Here is an 18,240-nt window from a genome sequence, read left to right as displayed (position 1 = left end):
AAAACCCTACTATTACACAGTTCCTGTAGACAAATCCAATACAATGTTGTTCTCCCCAAACTAAATGTAATGATTGGATTATCATCACTCGAGATGTTGTATGAGGCTACGCCATATAAATATAAATAAGGATTTCTTTTACCACTATCTGATTGTGCATCAGGGTTGTTGCAAAAAGTTAAGATGCTTCATGAGTTACGAATTAGCTGAACTAAAGATAAGCTAATGTCAATTATCATATAATAATGTTAAGAAAACTTTTACGCTAGGCACAACCCCAGGTACAGGTTCCAAATTCGCCCCCTACATCAAGTACTACTGTGATCCAGGAGAAGAAGTTCCTCCTCAAACAAATAAAGCCACCCGAGTTTGACGGGAGAGGCAGATTCGTCCAGTCGGACGCTGAGATTTGGATTGAATCTATGGAGGACTACTTCGAAGCCGCTGGCACTGCACCAACCAATCAGGCCATGCTCGCCAAATTAAAACTCACCGGTGAAGCCAGACTATGGTGGAAACAATGGTGCAGGGATCAAGGGATTTCAGAGGGGTCCGTTACCTGGGAGAAGTTAAAGCAAGCCGTGCAAGGGAGATATTTGCCGACTGCATATCGTACACAGAAAATGAATGAGTTCTATGAGCTAAAACAGTTAGGACTCACCCTTGACGCATACTACTCTAAGTTTGTCTCACTGTTAAAGTATGCGCCACAAATGGACACGACACAGCAGGTGTCCAAATTTTGCGTAGGCTTAAATCCACCTATAAATACCCGTCTCGAATCTATGCGTCCATCAGATCTTCAGGATGCACTCATTCGAGCGGCCCCTATAATTCAGGAAGTACAAGCTAAACCAAGGAGTATTAAGAATTGGTCTTATAGCGACCCAAGCAGAGGAGCATTCAGACCCCAGGTTAAGAGAGTTCAAGGCCACAATCAGGGACAAAGAAAGAAAGCAAGGACAAATAACGTCAACAACTTTGTTCCTACTCACGGTAATGGCCGAAACATCCGATGTTTCCATTGCAATGAACTCGGTCACTTCAAAAAGCAATGCCCCAAGCTCAGCGAGGGACACCGTCAAGGTATTGGCCGCGGTCAGGGAGCCGCCGCCCGTGGAAGGGGAAGAGCTGCCTGCATTACCAATAGGCAAAGATGTGAAGCAGAGGAAGAGGAAGATCTAACTATGGAAGCGGATTTCGAAAGAGCGACAGTCCATGCCGCTCTACACAAGAAGGGGCCGAATCGCCAGTTCTCGGTAATTCAAACACCGTCGGACTATCAAGGTAAAGGTTTCAAAACCTTGATTGATTGTGGCAGTACACATTCCTTTATCTCACCAGCATGTGCTAAGAGATTAGGAATAGCCACAGTAGAAGCACCTACCCTACTTGTGGAATTGGTAAACGGTCGTGAGGTAACTTGTGCTAGGCAAACTGCTAAGGAGGAGTTCTATCTGGGAGGAAAGAAAACCTCAGTCAAATTCAGAGTCATGAACTTAGGCATCCATGAGTGTCTACTCGGGATGGATTGGCTTAAGCCCAATGACGCCCACATCCACTGTGGAAAGGGTCAAGTTTCCTTTCGAAACTCTGACAGAGAGTTTGTTACGACTCAAGGTGAGGCAGGAGTGCCAAGAATCCAGCTAGCCAAGGTATCGCGGATCATAAAAGGGGTTAGGAAAGGATTACATGTTTACTTGATCAAACTCAACAAGTTAGATCAAAAGCAAGAGTCTCATGAGGGACCCTCTTGGCTAAAAGAATATGCTGACGTATTCCCTAAGGAATTAACTGAACTTCCACCTCCAAGAGAAGTTGATCATGAAATAAGGCTAATACCTGGAGCTGCGCCAATTGCAAAGAGACCTTATAGAATGTCTATTCCGGAAGCTATTGAGTTGAAGGAACAACTCAAGCAACTGTTAGATCAGGGCTACATCCGGCCTAGCAACTCACCATGGGGAGCTCCAGTTCTATTCCAGAAGAAGAAAGATGGGACACTTCGACTATGTATTGATTACCGTGGGCTGAATCAATCAACAGTCAAGAACAAGTATCCTATTCCTAGAATAGATGAGCTTCTCGATCGCCTTCAAGGTGCAAAGATCTTCTCCAAAATTGATCTCAGGTCAGGCTACTATCAAATTAGGATCAAGGATGAGGACATTCCAAAAACGGCCTTCAATACAAGATATGGGCACTTTGAATTCTTGGTTATGTCATTCGGCCTTACAAATGCACCTGCTACCTTCAATAGATTAATGCAGGATATTTTTAGACCATATCTTGATGACTTCGTGCTTGTCTTCTTCGATGACATTTTAGTCTATTCTAAACAGGAAGAAGATCATGAACCTCAACTACGGATTGTTTTGGAGACAATGAGGTCTCATAAGCTGTATGCAAAAATGAAGAAGTGTGCATTCTTCAAACGTCAGATTGAATATCTAGGATTCATAGTATCATCAGAAGGAATATTAGTAGATCCAGCCAAAGTCAGAGATGTGCTTGAATGGCCAATACCATTATCCGTCAAAGAGATACGCAGTTTTCTTGGCTTGACAGGATGGTATAGGGTCTTTATCAAAAACTATGCTTTGATTGCAGCACCTCTTACCGACTTACTAAAGAAGCAGACTTCCATTACATGGTCAACTCCCGAGCAAAATAGCTTCGACCAATTGAAGCAATGTTTGGTATCAGCACCTATTCTAAAACTTCCTGACCTCAATAAGGAGTTCGAGGTAGTAACTGATGCCAGCATTCTTGCCTTGGGGTGTGTTCTTATGCAGGAAGGTCATCCAGTAGCATATTCTTCAAGGAAATTGAAGAGTCACGAAAAGAATTATGCCACTCATGATCTGGAGTTATTAGCTGTCATCCATGCTCTAAAGCTTTGGAGACACTATCTGTTGGGAAACAAGTTTACTCTAGTAACAGATCATAAGAGTCTCAAATGGATTTTTACCCAGAACGAGCTCAACATGAGGCAACGTCGATGGATTGAAGTATTGGAGGAATATGATTTTGAAATCAAGTATCGACCGGGGAAAGAGAATGTGGTTGCCGATGCACTTAGTCGCAAGGCATTCCTAAATTCCCTAATCTTGCAGAATCCATCAACGGCCAGATCTCTGGCTACAAAGGTATCCATGCCAAGCAACCCTATACTCGAACTAGCTAGAGAGGAAGCATGCCATGACTTAGCCTACCAAGCAATGATAAAAGAAATATCTACCAAGGATCAGAATTTGAAGTTACAAGCCAAGTATCATGAATTTTCTGTTGACAATGGACTTATTTACTATAGAACAAGGCTATGTATACCAGCAAGCCAGTCACTTAAGCAGAAGATATTGTGGGAAGCTCATGACTCCCCTTTCGCAGGACATCCTGGCTATGCAAAAACTCTCAATACAGTCAGGAAGAGCTATCATTGGGAGAGGCTCAAAGGTGACCTCCTCAAATATGTCACTGAATGTTTGTCTTGCCAACGTATCAAGGCTGAACATGTCATGATGCCAGGAAAATTACAACCACTTGACATTCCCCAAATGAAATGGGAATTCATCAGTATGGATTTTGTGGTGGGCTTACCCCAAGTCCAAGGAGGATACAACTCCATTATGGTTGTAGTTGACATGCTTACTAAGGTTGCACACCTGATTCCAGTAAAGACAAACTATAAAGCCTCCGATATTGCAAGAGTGTTTATCAAAGAAATATTCAAGCTACATGGGTTACCTAGAAGGATCATTAGCGATCGAGATTCTCTTTTCACTTCTCACTTCTGGAGAGCTATCTTTGAAGCTATTGGAACCCAACTCTGTTTTAGCACTGCCTACCATCCCCAAACGGATGGACAAACAGAGCGAGTAAATCAAATCATTGAGGATATGCTTAGGGCTTACTGCTGTCGTGAGCCGAAGAGGTGGATTCAATACTTGCCGTTAGTAGAATTTGCTTACAATGCTTCTTACCAGCAGAGCATTCAAATGACCCCTTTCCAGGCATTGTATGGTCATGATTGTCGAAGTCCCCTAAATATTTCTGATCCTACCCTGAGAGTGGAAGCTTCAAGACAAATGTTGGAGGACATGGATGACCAAATAAGGTCAATAAGACAAGACATACAAGCAGCCAAAGATAGACAAAAGGCATATGCGGATTTGAAACGCCAAGAGAGGGTCTTTGGAGAAGGAGACATGGTCTTCATTCGTGTACGGCCGAAAAAGAGTTCTTTATCTCTAGGTAAATGCAAGAAGCTAAGTCCAAGGTATTGTGGACCATATAAAATCCTCAAATGCCTAGGACCCAATGCTTATAAATTGCAACTTCCTGATAACCTAAAAGTTCACAATGTATTCCATATTAGTCTCTTAAAAAAGTATGTACCCAACCCAAATCATGTACTTGATGACCAACAAATTGTAATGCCTAGTCAAGGAGTCCTTGAACTAAGACCGGAAAAGATTTTAGATGTCAGGGAGAGACAGTTGAGATCTAGAACCTTGAAAGAATGCCTCGTCCAGTGGAAAGATTATCCCGAAGAGGATGCTACCTGGATGGATGAAAGCTCTCTCAATCTTCAATACCCCCAGTTTATCTCGAGATGAGGACATCTCGATTCTTCTAAGGGGGAGAGAATGTAATATTTTCGCGTACCGCGTACCGTAAATATTAACTTCCCGCACGCCGTGTAAACCCTGTGCGAGGGTATCCCCTACTTCGTAATTATTAGTAACTTAATCCATACCATTCACGAGGCCGCCGCATTGTGAATTAGAGGCCGGGGTTGAGGACTGTAAAAACCGCAAGGAAACGACCGCTTGGGAAGGGCAATTGGATAAATTCAAGGCAAATTTTTTTATTATTATCCCTTCCCCTAGCCGACGCATGGCTGGAGGAGAGGGAGTGTGGGGGGGGAATGGCCAAGGAGGAGTGAAGTCGGCTGCATGAGGGGGAGTCCTCCACGTGTGTGGAGGCCCTCTTCCCCACCCCCCCCCAATGCCTATAAAAACCCCCCCAAGGCTGAGGGTGAGGGGTGGACGGGCCATGGAGAGGGAGGTGAGGTCGCCGTGGAGAGGAGGTCATCGTGCAGGAGCCGCCGCGCTGCCGCCCAGTCCGCCAGTCACGCTGCCGCCCAGTCCGCCAGACGCGCTGCCGCCCCGTCCGCCTATCGCAGGCCACTCCAATCTGCCGCCACGCTGGATCACGACCCCCCCCCCCCCCACGTGGCCTGTAGAAGCTGGAAGCTTCTTAGAAGCTTCTTAGAAGCTTCTAAGGAGGGGGCTTCCTTAAGGCCCTTCCCACCACATTCCCCAAAAGACCCATTCATACCCCTTCCCGAAAATTGAAGAGGAGAGGGTGAAGGCCGTAAAGACTCCCACAAGACCCTTCGAAAAAGGCTTTCGCAAAAAGGACTTTAAAGCCGCAAGCCATCCAAGAATCAACTCCGTGCCAACACGGGGTTTTCCCTAAAGATCTCCTAAAGCCCTTTTCGGCAAGCGCCATTCCGCAAAGGAATCTTCCGCATACGAGGAAAAGGCCAAAGGTCGGGAGGTTGCATCCCGAGGCAAGTAAATCCATAGACCACAAAGGCAAATCAGAAGCCGACTCTACACCTACGATGGCCCCAAAAAGGACACAAGATGCGACTGCGGGAGGTTCATCTCCGAGTATACAAGTGGATATCTCCCCGACCCCTCAAGTCCAGGTTCTTTCGAGTTATTTTCGCATAAAGAAATGATTAGGCGCGCTTAGTTCATAAGGGAGATTGCATCTTTACGCTTAATTTTAATGCATGTGGAAATTGGAAAAAAATACATTTGGTAAAGTATCTCTTGAAACATTAGGCAAGATTGAAATATGTCATAAATTTGAACGAGTTATCCACCTTAGAAGACTAGTTGCATGTAGTTTCTTTGGTACATTATCAAAGTAATGAGTCTAAACTTAGGGCAAAGAAATGGAATTTATAAGTGCATTCTCTTCCGTCCTAGACATGGTAGGAATAAGCGTGTGCCACATGTTAGGCAACATCCTCCTCGTAATGATTTCATGAGGCAAGGTTAACACCATAAGATATTATCCGAAAAGAAATAATAGAGTACGGAAATGATCTTATGGACTTGCAAATAACATGTAAAATGGAATGAATTAACACTAGCTTTAGTTTGGTATAAACTTCGTCAACTACATTGTAGCTAGGAGAATGTTGCGTATTGCATAGTCATCATGCGGAAACGTCATTCATCAGAAGCCTCATTTAGGAAAGGTTGCATGGTTCGTCAAAGCATAAGATTCGAAAGTATAGACTACAAGGTTGTAGGCATGATTAATAGGTCTTAGGAAAAGTTAGTATCCAGATTATCATGCATTTTTGCTACACCAAGGAAAGATAAAATTATCATAAACCATGCGATGCGTAAAAGCAATAAATCGCATGTTTACGCGTATTGGTGTAGTTGTAACTATTGTTCTCCATTAGATGTAGTTTATTACCTTTAGAAGGTTCATCCTTGTTGCAATACAAGTATATTGAGTTGTCTAAGTAACCTAAAACACAAAGGATTCATATGGGCATGGCTCAATCGATATGATAGGTATCCCAAGTGCCAAGTGCAATAAGATTTCGACCTAGTTTTACACTTGTTGCCAAGTCTAAAACCGCAAACCCAAAGATCTTACACACGTTCACGAAATGTCGAATCAATTGGATGTTCATGCATAAAATGATCTAAGGTTTTATCCTAAGGATCATTCGTTCAAATGATGAAACTCCGACGGAGTTGCAAATTTCTAGGACCATGGGCCAACATAATTAGGAATGGGTTGGAGGATACCCTAAACCCTGCTACTCGGTTAGAGGTAATTCCGTGGCCGGAGGACGCCATTCAATGGGTGGAATGATCCCGTGGAATGATGCAACACATGTGCAAAAAGGTTGCAACATCGTATAGAATTGAGATTTGTCCACAAGAGAGTTTTGTCATCTCTCGAAATGAGGTTGGCAAGTTATTGAAAGAATTTAACTTACAAGAGGATGAGTAATCATCCTGTTACTCACTTTTCTTGGGGAATAATTGCCAAGGAAAAGGAAAGTTAGGTATTTGCCTTGAAGCAAATGACCAGACAATAAACTAAAGCGACATGGTCGCTGGAATCTACCACAACAAGACCTAAAGTATTGGTAGGGTATGACCCTAACCCAAGAATGATAGGAATCTTGCCAAGTTGCAATTGATTCCGGATCGAATGCGGGTTGCATTCGGAGAAAAGGAGTCACTCCTTAACAGTTTGCTAGCTAAACGACCATTGGAAATTGATTGTGCTTGTAACAGTTTGGAAAGCACTGTTTGCATTGTTTGCTCAATGAACTAAAGGACGAAAATATATCTAAATACTTCAGGTTGAAGCCTGAAGGGAGAGGCAGCTTCAGTTACCCCCGACTGCCTGCCTGACCCTAACCAAGGGGGTTGTTAGCCGCACCGGGAACATGGACCGAACCCGCCGCGAGAGGTCTCTCCGTTGAGTTCTACTTGGAGCAGGAGGACGTTTGGGTGCCAGAGGGGGCTCTGGCCGTAAATCCCTCGCCTTCTGGGCCCTGCACAAGAGGCTAACGTGACTCGGGATTGGATCTCGAGGCCCGCATACTAGTCTACGGGCGGAAACTTGGATTAGTGATCCCTGGTGGATTACTGGATAGCCTTCGGGCGGATTATGAATACGCCTACAGGCGAAAACTCCTTGTATTTCAAAGATAAAAGGATAAAATGATAATAAAGAAGTTGTTTGGCATTGTTTTCTTTATGTCCTGTGATAAGATTACGTGAAGGAACCAGTGCATAAGAGGGTTAATTCAAAGAAGCTGTTTGTATATGTCAAACTAATGTGGTAGGTAATTACATAACTAAAACAAACCGAGGAAAGTGCGGAGGATGGACCATGGGTCCGTCCTACGGATGGGTGGTCCCGGTTAGCCGGGAACTTTCCTCAAAGTCTTCGACGAACAGAAGGATGATCAACATCACCGAAACAAGTAATGAGAACAATGACTTGGAATTACCGATTACCCGATTCACGATGTTTTAGGGGAACGGAATGGGACTATGCCTTTTGGCAGAGATGTCGAGCCTTGCATCCCTCTCGTTTCCCATTCTCCTTGAACCAAGTGCAGCATGAATCCGCTTCAGACCAGGCGTTTCTGCGTAAAGTAGTTCGATCAGGTCTGACGCTAGTCGCTGTTAGTAAATGACCAAACAATTCCGGTCGATCTTAAGTGGGAACGGCCAGGACACTTCCGTTACGTGGCAGACGCGGAAAGTCCTAGATTGCAAAACCCGCAACATTCCATGGGAGTGCCGGGTGGAGTTTTCTAGACAACCTTTCCGATGGGCTGCTAAGACGTGTTCTAGAGGATTCTAGTGGACACGTTACACTTTTGGATTGCTGTAAGTGGCAAAATATTGAGAGTTTCACAAGTTCTTTTAAGTGTTACCACCTCGAAATTGGTAGATTGCTCTTTGAGGGGCGTACAGCTAAGTAGCTCACAGAGGACCTTGTTTTTTTTTTCTATGACTCCAAGTAAATATTGCCCAAGGGGAGTCAAGAATATGGAACCCTTGATTCTATGCACATATCGAATCTCAATAGCATAGAATGGCCATTGTGTAGTAGCAATATTTTGCACATGTGTAGCACAAAAGTCACTAATAAGACATGTCAGAGCATCATATCTTCACTATTAAACATCATGAGCTTCCAAAACCTAATCAATCTCATCCAAAGCACTCCCAAAAACTTCCAAAACAACTAATCAACATACAAAATCCATTAAAAATCAACCATTGATTTCACAAAAAATAACAAAAAACAGTCAAAAAATCAAGTCATTTCGACCCTCTACACAAACGAGCTACAAAGAAAGGAAGATGAAGACATGGCTCTAGCAATATGCATGTCAATAGACCAACCCTCCAAGTAGAAGGAGTTGGCTGCCATAAGCGCAAGGAGAAGAAGGCCCAAGCACTAGTACCCAAGTGTTAGAAACCACAGCACCACCGCCACTAAAACAAAAGGCAAGGGCAAGAGCCTGTTATATCCAATCCAAGCTACCACATCCACCCAATGCACCTCAACCACAGTGGATGGGAGCAACCTAATGGCATGGGTTCAATTTTTGGTAAATAAGGCACAAGAAGAAGCCCCAAAGTCAAGCGGAGGAGCCCCAAAAACTGGAACAAAAAGACCTGCAACTAAACTACAGATGTTGAGTCAAGAAAAGACCCAAAGAAGTTAAAAGTAGAGGTATCCACAGCATCAATTCCTATAACAATGCCACCATCATAGTGGGCTATGATGAGTATATTAAAGAGCTTCTCTCTTAGCTAAAGACTGCTAAGGAAGAAAAGAAAATAGCAATGACCAAACTGGAAGCAAAAAGAGAGACACTGGTGGAAGCCTTTCAACTAGAGAGGACTCGCCGAGTGGTGGTTATCAAAAAGAGATACGAGAGCGGAAGGCAACCAAAGAAAGAGATGAAGATTGGTGGCAGAAGAGGCACAAGAGCTAATTGGATTACAAAGATAGTACAATCTACTAATTGTGCAACACGAGGACTTAGTAGGACATATGAGAAGGGTTCAAGAAGCCATGGATCAGCATGTAGTAGGAGAAGCATAGAGAGTTAAAGCGGCAAAAGAGGAGCATCAAAGAGAGGCGGAGGAAATGAGATATAGACTACTAATGGAGGTAGAGGAGCAAGGAAGGCTTGAAAGAAAAATGGAGTACTTGGACAAGGAGAAGGAAAAGGTGACCCAAAAATGGAGAGACCAAGAGGCGTAGAGTGAGAGCCTAGAGAAGATAAAATAGAAGGTCGAAGCATGGGTGACCCAGAGTGAAGGAAGAGTAAAAGACCTAGCAAGTCATCTAGCCCATACAATAGGTGATAGAGTATTAGCTAAAAGCAAGACAAAGGCCACAAACACGAGATTGGAAGCCCAACAACGTGCCTTTCTTAGTACCATCTTAGAAATCACATAGTCAAAAGAGGAGGAGGCCATTGAAACTCTAAAGAGGAAGCTAGAGATCGCTTGCAAAGCCATAAAGTAAGGACTGTGTGTCTGACCTCGATGAGCAGGAACCAGCTTGAGGCAACAAGAGCAACGAGAGTATCTATTAAGAACGGGATTGTGACAGGTCCAAGAGGAAGAGCTATTATGCTTTAAGGAGGAACACCAACCGCAAAAGCCAATGAGAGAGCAAGAGCAACATGTATCCCCATAAGAAGAGGTGTAAGATTTTGAAGTAAGGCAACAAGATGAGGAACACGTCCCCCAACCATCCTCTCCAAGATTGGAAGCCTAGCAAAAAGTACAACCTGAGGATGCAACAACTGAAAGAAAAGAGAAAACCAAGAAAAAATGAGCAAAATTACAAAAATAATCTCTTAATAGGCAAAAATATCACTTTTTGTAAAACACCTTTTTTTTTTTTAAATGAGGCTTGGCCACCTTGTAGCGCTTAAGGTAACTCACATGTGCTTTTATCCACCCAAAACTCTAATTAAGTTAATATAACTTAATAATGGGTGTATTCGTACTATTTTTAAAACTAAGTCTAATCTTAGAAAATTTGTCAAGATCAAAATTAAGTATCCCATAAGCACATATCTAAAATATTTAAATGAATGTGTTTTTTTGTTTTTCCTTCAATGAACATGTAACCATACAACAACATTTCTATATGTATCTAATAAGTACTAGTAAATTTATCAAAATGAGCATAACATTTTACCACTTTGTTGTTACTATGATTATATTTAAAGATGGTCTTTGTAACAACATGCCTTCAATGTATATGCTCCTTAATAGATTGGTTGACTCCTAGTTCTTATCCTCATTGTATTGGTTGATCACATCTTCCTTTTAAACAAGAGTAGCTTGATGATGTCAACATGGTACATTCAAAAACAATTTTCATAAGGTGTCCACACTCTTTGTAAACTTAACTATGCATTTTGAGAATGGTGCAAAATGGACCTACGTATTGTTTTCACTCATGAAGCAAGTCTTTTCACTTGTCCCACAACTCCCAAGCCCTATTCATAGAGCTTATTTATCTAATAATAACATGTATGTGCACAAAGAGAACATAATCAAGTATATCCCATCTTAGGCGAGGTTAGGTGGACAATATTTCCTTTCAAACGCACACCGTTGAAAAGGCTGTAGTCTCTCAAACCAATGGAAAGATTCCCTTGCATTTATGTCTTGAAGCTTTGGACCGGTAAGAGATATGAAACACTTCTCAATAAAGCTTTTGAATCGGCAAGAAGAACTGGACTAGCTTTTGAGCCATCTGATAAAGACCGAGGACCCAAGAAGTATTATGATCGCATCAACATACTCCACGTACATATTATCACACCCAAGGCAATCGTCAACCTTGATGGTCATGCCAATGCAATAGTAATCCTCGACGGAAAAAGCTCCAATATCCTGCGCAATTAACATTACCCTCAGGCACTTACCCAACTGAGGATAATTGCATGCACTTATACATCTCGACGGGAAAGCTTATACTCTGTGCAGACATTACCCTCACGGAGGCACTTGCCCAATTGAGGATTATTATCACCCAACTTGGCAGTTACTATACATGGCGTCCGGACCATATTGCTTCGTCTTGATTGGCTAGCTCATGTCCAGTATATTATCCGTGCCGATAACTGGAAGAGCTAACCTGAGACTGAAACCACTCCCAGAAACGCGCAAGGATGAGCTCACCTGTCGCAGGCTTAGACCCATCATTGATCTGAGCAAGCACGATAAGCATTACAAACCGTTTGAGCTATAATGCTTCCGTATCATATATCGCGTCACTATTGGTCCTCACCAGTATCTAGAAGAATCCAGCTAGTATAATTCTGGCTACATAATTTTGGACTAGTTCACAAGTTGTACTTAATGTAAAGATTATCACGTTCACAGCGTCAGAGTGACGGCTCATTTTATCGCTGCACTCCCATTGACGTGTTGGAGTCTCGAAGGGATGACAATTACATGTCAAATATTGCGCTACTATTGGTAACCAGTATTTACAGAAACGGGGCCACAATGACTTCCGGTATACTAATTCACGTTAGATTATATAGGTCACAATTATTTATTGCAAGGATTGATAGGTTAGCATGGTTGCAGCGACGGTTTGCTAAGATTTTAATCACTTGCAACTGCATTACCATTGACATTTGGCCTTGGGTGTGACTGCAGTTCGACAAAAACGACAGCACTGAACACTGTTAGTACATGGACCTTAGCATAGGCGAACAATCTCAGCGGTTCAATTAATTAACTGACTCGGCTCCAAATATCAATGGCTCAATCCTGTCTGCCACTGTGCAAAGTCGTATCAATGGCGGCCGCCCTTGAATTAATAGTAGGAGAGAATGACTAATGCGCCTGGGGCCGGGAGAACATGCATGGTGCGTCAGAAGAAGACAAGTGGTTTACATGCAAAACGATGAGAGTCTTGATCATATGAGGTTTGTGCTCAGACACCAGGAGTCCAGACTCCAGAGTCCAGAGAAACAACGGTTCATCGTTTCCGAGAGAGAAGAAAAGACAAGGGTTGTATTAAGGGCAGATTGTAGGAGCTCCAAAGAATCTGGAAGCAGTTCTAGGGACCACTACTACAGGCTGCTGTTGATGGGAATTATGAGGGATGAACAGCACGAACATCAAGACTATCATCAACTCAACTGGTGGTTCAAGGTTCTAGAGAGGAGAGCCCAGGGGTAGTCCAGACTCCAAAACAACCTCCTGCACGAGGTCATAAAACAGAATTACTGCCAAAGTAAGGGTGCCTGCGCGCGCAAAGGATTGGGCGATGCCATCTAACTGATATGTGCCGTGTGCGCGTACTTTCCTTCCCCACAGCGACTATCACATCCCCGCAGGGACCTGCAAAATCCACCAAATGATTTGTGAGAAAGCGAATTTCCTCGAACAACTCAATCAGATTGTCGTTTATGAGAAGACCAGAATTAAGCCCCACGGGACCACAGGTAACAGACATGGATAAAGACTCAGAGACTCAGAGAGAGAGAGAGAGAGAGAGGCGTATGTCTACTTACCTGCTATCTATATTACCAGATCACAATATCGGCAAGTTGCAGTAGAGATCTGAGAGAGGGTCAGAAAAACCGCGACACACAAATCGGCACAGAGACCGACAGACAGAGACCGAATCCAGACTGAGACAGAAGTATTGCCAAGGACCCATATCCCATCTCTCAGAAGCTAAACTAGACGGCCAAACCTTCCAACAAGTTTTCATAAGACCTATTTCTTCAATGCTAGATTCAATCTCATCTTATGTTCTTTCCTTCCTGTTTGGTGTAAGCTCGGTTAGTCCCCCTCGTAATCCTGCAGAGCCAGGCAGCATCTTGAAACCCAAAGCATAAGCTCATGGAAACACAAACTAATACAAAACAGTGAGACATCCACAAACTACTCTCAATGAATAGGAAACTGTGTGGAAAGAAATAAACAGAAGCACACCTACAACTCATCCTTACTTTTGAATCTACATGGGGTGATTGTCCCCCACAGGTTATGGCTGGCACAGACAGAAGAGAATGTATAACCAAGCATGATCCACACGGAAACTCTTGGGCACAGGCAATAAATCATTCGTTGATATCGACATCATCCATGATCATGGGGACGGCGTATGGAAATGGAGAGGTGCAGCATCATCAAGATTCTCGCCTCAAAACTACAAGATCACTTAAACAGCTCAAATAGTATCTTGCCCGCCATATCTACTGCGTGCAGGATGTTCGAGTTAGAATGAGTCTCGCTATCCAGTTCCGTTCCCCCTATGTCTTTGTCTACTCGCTTTGAGATGAGAGTCCTGATGATGCTCCACCTGTCGACATTGTAAGTTCACTTGATAACTTCTCATTGTTAATGGTATTTCCCGCATATACACGAAGATGATGCCGACCTTGTTGTCTCATTGTTAATGTATTAATGGTATTTCCCGCACACACACGAAGATGATGCCGACCTTGTAGCCGCACACATACACATGATGCGGGCGGGCCGGGCAGGCCTGTGAGTCGCCTCCTGACTACCTGCGTGTCATCAAAGAAGCTCACATGTGAAAAGAACGTCAGACCTACTGCAGGCCTAACTGCAGAAGGCAATCATCAATGAAGCAAAAGGGAAGACTTCCACGCAAAGAAATGCTATGAAAGCTACGGGAAACGGGAAAGAAAACTTGCTCTGGAGAACAGATCACAGACCATCATCACATCACAGAGAGAGAGAGAGAGAGAGAGAGAGAGAGAGCTCTCTGGAGAACAGATCACAGACCATCATCACATCACAGAGAGAGAGAGAGAGAGAGAGAGAGAGAGCTCAGGAGATGCGGCTGATAAGAAAATGAGAAATGAAGTGCGCACCCACAGCCTCTCTCTCTCTCTCTGTAATACTGGGGAATGAGCTGACCTCTCTCTTAAGTAGACTCGCGAGTCGCCATGCCTCCTGAATCTACAAATTAAACATTGATTCACTGGTAAATCTTACGGTCAATTCAAAAATCAGCTGGTGAGGGCTACCGCCGAGAGAGAGAGAGAGAGAGAGAGAGAGAGTGTGTGTGTGTGTGTGTGTGTGAGAATACTCAGAGTGAGTGAGTGAGTGACAGAGAGAGAGAGTGTGTGTGTGTGGGCCCGGGTTGGGGGGGGCTATAGAGGGGGGGGGGGCGCTTGTTGCCAGAGCTTTCTCAAGTGACAGCTAAAAATCTGCATATTAGACGCAGTAATAATAATGGTGGTGAGGCGCCGAATGGCCGTAAACCATCACTAAGGTTTATATATGTAAAGGACTAAGAATAAAAAATAAATGGAGACTACAAATACTTTATTTTTTTAAATCTCGGTGTTGGTTTATATTAGGTCACCTCAAACTCAGAGGTCACTGGTACCTTTGTAACAGACCTTTTTATAGTATCCTTTTGTTTTCTCGTACTTTTAGGGCAGCTTCTTTTAAATGGCCATTCATGACGGACCACCTTTGAAAAACGACCACAAAAAAATATTGCAATTTTAATGATCACTCGATCATCTCCAAACCTCAGAAAGGACTAGGCGAGTTTGGGTGGAATCTTCGAAGATTCCCTCTCTCTCATGGACCCCCCTTGCTTTTTAAGGCTATTGGAGAGAGGCTATCATCTATGACCTAGGGATGGGGGGAAGAGAGAGAGAGAGTCTAGAGGTAGGTAGGGCCTAGGCCATGCCAAGAAATAGGACAAGCCTCAAATATGTCCAAACTCCCCTCCTAGGCTAGCTTTTTATCAAGTATGGACATACACAACTACAACTAACAAGCCATAAGAGAGGGCCACCCCCATCACACAAACTTCTCGGTCCCTTATCGATCCCCTAGTCCCACACGATCATAATCACATGACACCAATGCATGCCGCATAAATCTTGAGAAGGAGCACCAAGCGAAAGTCGCGTGTTTAGAAGAGATGTCTGACATGTTTGAATCAACAGTCCCTAGAGTCAACAATTTCTTCTCCCCAAACCCAAGGATTGTTCGTGTATTTTACCCCTTTTTCTTACACTCATAGAAATGTTGAACATTAGTCAAAGGGTTTTCCTTACCCTAACACCTTGACAAATTCTAAGGCAAGTCCAAGAATCTGTCCAAATGTAAATGCCCCGAACAACGTAGTATGCTTAACAATTATGATATTCGCTTGTTTTCGAGATTTAATATAAAAGAGAATGAACACTTAAAGCTGAAAATGAAAATTACTCACAAAATTACAGCCATGAAAATGAAAAAGTAATGGAGACAAGATTGAGGGTTGAAGATGGGCAACCCCCCCTCCCCCTCGAAGGAATGTATTTCTGCTCAACCCAAGTCCCTTAGGGAAGAGCTCAGTTACAATCAACCTGAGAGTGAGAAGAAGTAATTCTCACTCTCACAAGATCATGCAAAGATGTACAAACACACATGCATTATCTATTATGCAATGATAAGAACTGATTTCTTTATAGTATGAGAGAAGAAAAAGGGGAAATCAGCCTTCTCCATTGTCGTTGAATAGTAGTACATGGATAGGGCTTGCTTCTTGTTGCTAAAATGGAAGAAAGAGCTTGAAAAGGAGGTGTTGTAATGAATTTACAGGCTTGCTGTCGTGTAAAACAGCAGTGATAGAAAAGGGGATATGGAGGAATTTGATAATGGAGAAGTGGGGGATGATGATGGGGATGGATGGGGCCAGTTTCTGGCTATCTATGGATGCTGTACATGAGTTTACAGCAAAGAAAAATGATGATGAATGAAGAAAAACGAGCTCTTATTTATAGGAGAGGGAAGAGCTAGTACAAAAGGGGAAAGTGGAGTAGCACAAGACAAGTGTCCAGCCACATGTCATAAGATGTGACAAGTGGTGGGACACTTGGAAACTTGTGTGACAAGTGTCTTGACACTTGTCTCTTCTCTATGGCCTTCCTTTTTGGGTTGAATACTGTCAAGAATAGAAACAACCAAATTTAGTAAGCACAGTCAGAGTACAGAACTTACTATTTTTAGAATGACATCTCTATTTTTTAGGACTAGCATTTTTAGGCTAATTCGAGGCTCCTAAAATTTAGGGACCTCCTAAAATTTAGAGATCTCCTAAAATTTAGGGACCCCCCAATATGGGTGTCATATGAAAGCTTTTTCCATATACATCGCAAAAATGGTATCCGAATCTTCATGTGACTTTCCTATGCAAAGAAATGTTCATTTCAAGCTTTTAGCCCACACATGCACATTATACAAGCATTTCATGATCATGCCATCTTGTTGATTGTAACTGTCTGTTCTGGTGGATCTAGCCCACACTTCAAGGCATCAATCCTTTCTGTGTGCGAGTCTAACCCTGATATGCGTGAGTTCTAGTCACAGGCGCCCAATCGGGCCATATAGGTGGAAGTGTGAACTATCTTTTCTCTAACCCACCGCGTGGGTCCACCATAACCTGTGACCACTCATCAGTGGCCAGCTCCAATGCACTTTTCTTTATATCTAATTAGTGCAAAGGAAATAAATTTAATAAATCATTATATAGACAAATTAATGAAAAAGTATACAAATTCTGTTTCTATAGAGTTGTGACAGCCCTCTGGCTTTTATTCAGCTGTCCTGAGCTGAAAAGCTTCTTGATATTGCTGTAGAATATTTGGGTAATCCTTCATGAATTTTTCATCTACCCACTGTGCATTTGTTGTGGGTAGATTCTTGAATTTTAGTAAGAATTTTCATGTTACAAGGCCACTTCTCATGGTTCGATCCTTGAGAAACAAAATCTTTTCATGTTCCAAGAGTTACTCTGTTTCTTCAACTTCTGGGGGATCTTCAGTAATGGGTTCCTTTGGTTCTGGTCCTATGTAAGGTTTCAGCAAACTTACATGAAAAGCATTGTGTATTTTCCAATGAGTAGGAAGCTCAAGTCGATAAGAAACTTCATTTATTTTCTCAATCACTTTGAAGGGTCCAAAGTATCTACTAGAGAGCTTTGGAAAAGATAAATTTTGACCAGAACATTGTTTGAGCCTGCTTTTATCAAACTTTAGCAAGACATATTGACCTTTTTCAAAAGCCAAAGGTATTCTTCGTTTATCTGCTTGCTTCTTTTGTCGCTCTTGGGCAACTTTGATAGTGGCTCGAACATGATCCATTACGGTTTTTAAATCTGAAGCAAACTCATCAGCATCAAAAATCTTATCTTTAGTGCGAATAATTGGAGGAGGAATCACTTTACCCTGTACTATTTCATTTGGAGCTTTCCCTGTGGATGAGTGCACTGTATTGTTGTAAGCAAACTCCAATAATTGAAGATATTTCTCCCATTGTGACTTATGTTCACTAACATAAGCTTTCAACATATCCAAAAGAGTGAGATTCATCACCTCTGTTTGGCCGTCAGTTTGAGGATGAAAAGCTGAGGAGAACTTTAAAGTGGTTCCCAAATTCTCAATTAAAGCATGCCAAAATTTACTTGTGAATTTGGAGTCTCTATTTGAAATGATCTCAGAAGCCAAACCATGTAATCTGAAGATATGTTGAATGAAAAGTTTGCAGCTTGTGCAGATTTCATGTTTTATGACATGGAATAAAATGTGATTGTTTGCTGAATCTATCAATTATGACCCAAATCATATCATGA

At 42.7% G+C, this 18,240-nt stretch overlaps 1 long non-coding RNA gene across 2 annotated transcripts; it reads right to left on the bottom strand.

The window, feature by feature from the left end:
* Positions 1–12,180: 12,180 nt before the first annotated feature.
* LOC148013705 (uncharacterized) lies at positions 12,181–14,632 on the bottom strand. 2 transcript variants are annotated; one of them, XR_015688881.1, is made up of 4 exons: positions 14,523–14,632; positions 14,017–14,146; positions 13,142–13,938; positions 12,181–12,968 (listed from the first exon to the last, which is right to left on the bottom strand). It is a non-coding gene; the product is annotated as an uncharacterized LOC148013705 (long non-coding RNA). The 2 variants fall into 2 exon arrangements; XR_015688880.1 differs by lacking the exon at positions 14,523–14,632 and having other exon boundaries at positions 12,183–12,968; positions 14,017–14,319.
* Positions 14,633–18,240: the final 3,608 nt, after the last annotated feature.

The sequence above is a fragment of the Lygodium microphyllum genome, chromosome 26 (assembly GCF_053477565.2).
Source record: "Lygodium microphyllum isolate KBCC chromosome 26, Lygodium_microphyllum_v1.1.10, whole genome shotgun sequence".
Classification (NCBI taxonomy): Eukaryota; Viridiplantae; Streptophyta; class Polypodiopsida; order Schizaeales; family Lygodiaceae; genus Lygodium; species Lygodium microphyllum.
This window is presented reverse-complemented; position numbering and strand designations above follow the sequence as displayed.